A 5,506-nucleotide genomic window follows, 5' to 3' on the forward strand; every position below is an offset into this window, starting at 1 on the left:
AACGTTCGAGAACACCCCGGTGTATTTTACTTCACCGCCCGGCCTAAACCGGGGGCCCGGAACTCAAACTGTGGGGACCAGATCTGGTCACTACTCATTCCGTTATTACCGTGTATTGTGGTTAAACATATAGTATTAAGAAATTTTCTAGAAATCACGAATGACCGTTACCCGGGGGAAGATTGTTCCCTCATTGGCTGATACTCATTGTTTCTGGAGAATTTCTTCCCATGCTCATTTTGTGTTATTTAGTTTCCAGTCAAACAAAGAAAGGGTGTCTAAACACGCTACAATATTGTGTGAAGTACAATATGGAGAATTCAAGTACACAAAATAGTTTCTAAGTAAAGTATTTCCAATGTAAAGTTGGCGGAATTATGAAGTTGTCATATGGGTAATGTGTCCCAAGAATGCCAGTAATTTGTGGACCTTTTCAGTACCTTTAAGTTTTACGATTAAGGTCCGGGACCCTTTTTCAATACCTTTTGTTATAAAAATTTATTCAAAACCTTTTCAGTACCTTTAGATTGATGTTAAACGTACCTTTATATTAAATATAAAATCGATTAGCGGGTTTATCATTATGATATTGCTATTATTTATGACATAGCATATCATTACTTTGCATTTTACCGTAAATGACTGCTCCACAAAACGACCACTCTCTAAACCTCAACGAAATCAGCCATCTTCGATCATTCGGATAAACTAAACAAAATCTCCGTGTTGTACAAAGTATACGTCTGGAATAAAAGGACAAGGTACAAGTTTATTTGTAAAAGTCACCATGCGACTCTTTCTCATTAACAAGACCAGTACCTTTTACCTCCATTTCCAGTACCTCTTCAGTAACCACTTCTTCACATACTTGGGACTAATGTCATATTTATATATTGTATATTTGTCCACGTTGTAATGCCTTGTCGCACACAGAGAATCACTTCACTCATACAAGGGAGCGACACACATTCCTGTAGGAGGACCGACCAGACTTGTGGACGTCGAGTACATTGAGTCTGTGAAATTGGGTCCCGCACAGTTTGAGTTCCGGGCACCCGGTTTAGGCCGGGAGCTGAAGGTAAAATACACACCGGGCGTTTTGATACTTTCTTATTTTATACAAATAATATGGCCGAATGCACGGCGAACACATGTCCTCGTGTGAACAGGTATTTGATGTACAGGAAGTTTATTATAATGTTACGTGCCGCTTTACAGGAGAACGTTGCCCATAAACTACATGTCCCACAATGCATCTCATTTTGTGACATGCGCAATGAAGAGACTTGCAATGATTTGCCCTAGACTTCTGCTATCAGACATAGTTAATTATGAAGTTATTACCCTATCCGATAATAATCCAATGCAGAGGAAATATTTTAAAATTATACATTATTTTATATTTATCTATGTATATTTATATAGTCTTAAAGTTACCACTTTGAGTGCAACCATAATTCTAATGTGGCCCAGGATGAAATTGAGTTTGACACCCCTGCTCTAGACAGCTACTGATTTTAAGATGCAACAATAATACATATAAAATCTGTTTATATTTCCATACCTTCCCTTATTACAGTATACAGTATTTCAATGTACTGTAAAGTAGCCTAATTAATTCAATATTCTGTTTTATTTTGTTCTATTTTAAATTTATATTTTTACTTATGTCACTTACACCATTTTTTAAAATTATTTATACAAATGTGTGTATTTGTTGCCTTGTTGGAGGATCCTGGGATTTGAGGATCAGAATCTCTTCATTAGTCCCACAGACGGGAAATGTACATCGTTTCAGAAAGTAAAGAGGCAAACATAAATGATTAAATAAGAGCATGCATAAAAATAGAAAAAATAAAAATAGAAGTTACACAATTAACGAAATACACATCCAGTACCAGTAACAGTTGTGAGCTAAGTGACAGGATTTAAGATTCTCATTGCCAACAACTTCACTTCAGATGTTATGCAAACAAAAACAAAGCATTTCAATCTTTGAATATCTTAAGCTAATGTAACTTTGTTAAAACAGTACAGTCCACTTGATAGATGGCCATGACATTTTGTGAGGGAAGTTGTGCTTCCCGGAGAATCAATCGTTTAAGTTTCGGACACTTCTCCACCTCCTTTTTCCTGTTCTACTTCCCATTACACCCACCACCAACACTACCATTCCCCATGAAGCCCATTGCACTAATCAGCATTATCTAATTGTCTTGAATGGATTATGTAGGTAATTATTCCCCCGTCTCCTTACCCATGGTTGAGAGAGACAGATGGGCAGACGTATAAACACACAGACGTGTTCACAGCCAAGAAGTTACAAACGTTTGAAGCTTGGAGTATTTAGTGTTTGTAACTTGGCGTGGGACTAAAGCATGTATCCACAAGTTAATGTGATGCATTTCCTGACTCTTCTCTTATTGCACTATTTCACAATTTTTTTTTGTATTTACTTGCACTATTTTTTTTGTTTTATTGTGTTGCACTGTTGATGGAGCCTGTCACCTAAGATTGTCATCGACATAACTACACTGTAGCTATGTACGTATGACAAATAAAAGCCTTGAACCTTGTGTTTTCATTCACATTTTTCGTGCCAACATACGTGGGGTTGTATTGATGTGGCTACAGGGCCCTTCTTTTACTTTTTTTTTTAGCAACATTTCTCCTAAAAAGAAGCAAGAGATGCAAAAATAGCAACTGCAGTTTCTCTTAAGATGTTGAACGCATCAAACAGAGTGCATTTTACTGACCTCTGCCTTTGTGATACATGAGGAAGTTCAGGGCTGCTGGAGGGATCCACAGAGGAGAGTCAGCACCTTCAGAGTGACCGTCAGCACAATCTGAAACATAGAGGAGGAACAGTGAAGACACTGAGTTCACCTCGCAAAGCCCCACACAGCAGAACCAGGTCACACAGGCTGACAGCTAATGTGCATTCATTACATCAGCTAATAAACATTTCTGACAGAAGAGCAGCAGTCATCTGTGTCAAAACAGTGAGATATTAGTTTATTTGAGGAGTATTAAGATAACATTGCCTCAAGCTTTGGTTACAAAACTAAGAAATGGGGCCTACTGTGAAGAGTCAAACTACACTGGAAGTATCCAAAAGATCCTATTTAATCCAAAAAATGAGGGTTTTCTTACTGCAATACCAAAGGCTTATCACTTCAGTGTAAGACAACAATACTGTAATAAGATATAACAATGGAAACGCTACTAAATACTAGGTTTCATATTCATGCCGCTGATTCATGCTAAAGGGGGTTTTAAAGAAAATGATCATGACATTTTGCCAACGTTGCTTATTTTTGGTCATAAACCTTCACCAAACTCTGCTACAAAAACACAGCGGTATTATATTGTTAGCATCCTAAAGTTAGCCTGCCTAGCATACAGAAATTATACAAATGTAGTTGATAGAAAAACAAATAGACAAGAGACAATTTGTCCATTAATTTAAACCTTTAAAACATAAACTAACGGTCGTTTGAGACACTTTTACTTACATTCAACCCAGCTCACCTGTCAGTTCGTTGAGTTACTGTATTGTTGTTTATATACTTTGACATCAACAACACGCCGTAAAGACGAGGGAAACTCGAGTTTAATGCGTTCACATCTCAATTTAGACTGTGGGAAAATACAGAAGCATCTCTTCGGTTCCATCTTAAAAGCCCTCCTTGTTTGAGAGTTGACTCTGCATTCTGATTGGCTAAAGGGTGCTTCGTTCTAACCAATCGTTCTGAGGGTACCCCACGTTGGGTCCTGATGTCACGAGGTAATCAGACCAATAGTGTGCCGACCCTGCAGCTGAATGGGTGAGGGCGGCGGCGGAGAGATGAGGAGTCTGTGGGGATTGTGGGCATTGAAGTCCCAATTATTCTGCACACAAACACACACTCAAAAACACACACGCACACGCACGCTGTCAGTCACGCTACATAAATGCTCAGTAAATCCGCCGATAATTTCAATCCTCCTATTTGTCCTGCGCGCGCGCGCGCACACACACACACACACACACACAAACACACACACACACACACACACACACACACACACACACACACACACACACACACACACTCACAGTGGGTAAACAACTCTACTGAGACTTGTCCGGCTCGAAATTAAGAGCATTTTTTCCTGGCCAATTTCTTATTCCACTTCAAACACTGAAATCAAAATAAGTAAATGGGTGCCTTCTAATGAGGCACATGGAGCAACATAAAATCACAACCTGCAGGGATGTGTAAGAAAGTCTGTGACACACACACCCTGCAGTGTGTGCTGTGTTTGCTGCCTTTGAAATGCTGCAGCCAATTTACTCCTTTTATGTTTGTTGTTTGTTTGTTTGTTTGTTGTTTGTTTGTTTAGATGTGTTGTGTTCCTTTCTTTCTTCCACTAACAAGCAATTGTTTGTTCTGCTTCCCATCTTGTCCTCATTGCTGGCGTATAGTTTTCTACACTACGTTACTACACTCTACATACATATACTCCCTGTCAGAGTCCATTTGCTTGTTGCATACATAATTATTTCAAAGTGATATTGGGATACTTGGTTGTCCTCAACACCATGATAACTCCCTTCAGAGCACATTTTTTATATAACACTGGCGGCTGGAGCAGCAGAATTAAAAGAAAATCTGCTGACTGCAAACTTTTCTCACTGTGGTATTTAACTTGTGTGGGAGGCTGACGTAAAGCCTTATGGACAGGGTACATGTCTTCTTTTTTTTAAAAACAGACTGTCATATTTATGAATGTGTGGCTGCAGGGTGGGGAAAGAGAAGTCGCGACTGTATCTTCTTAACTTATTAAAGAAATCCATGATGGGGCGCGCAGTCGCAGTGAGTTCATTGCTGACTGCGAAGTTCAGTGTATTAATACGTAATTTCCATTTTCTGAATACTTGCTCCTTCTCAACCCTCCTCACCACAAAATCACGTTTCTCTTACTTAAGGTCATGTTGAGTGCTCCTTGATGGTGGGAGAAAGTGAGTCCGCATTAGTCGAACAGAGGAATGTTATAATGGCGAAAATGCCATATCTACTGCTTCTTCTGCCAAAAGACGCTGAATTGATGTCTAAAAACAATCACAGTCATGCACCGACTGAACTCGATAATCATCCATAGCTGTTTAAGATGGGTTTTTCTGGTTTTTGTCCTAAAATGATTACCTTTTAGAAGCTTATTGACCCCAAATTCCACCGAGGATAAACGCCAGATATTGCATTTTTAATACACAAATGAATTCTTTCCTGCATTATTATCAATGGATTCTGATTCGTTGAAACCGGCCCAATAGCCCTCAAGGGGCCCAAAGTGTCAGAAAGTCAGTCATTGGGGCCAGAGACGAATGAAAAGAAACTAGAAAAGAAACCCCTTAGAAAAAGAAAGGACTGAGCGACCAAAAACAACGCAAATAGTGATGCGGAAATTAGCTGCAAAATGACACAAAAAGAGACACAGTGAAAACAAAAAGACTTCATAATGA

Source organism: Notothenia coriiceps, unplaced genomic scaffold (genome assembly GCF_000735185.1).
Source record: "Notothenia coriiceps isolate Sejong01 unplaced genomic scaffold, NC01 NC01_scaffold00010590, whole genome shotgun sequence".
NCBI classification, from domain to species: Eukaryota; Metazoa; Chordata; class Actinopteri; order Perciformes; family Nototheniidae; genus Notothenia; species Notothenia coriiceps.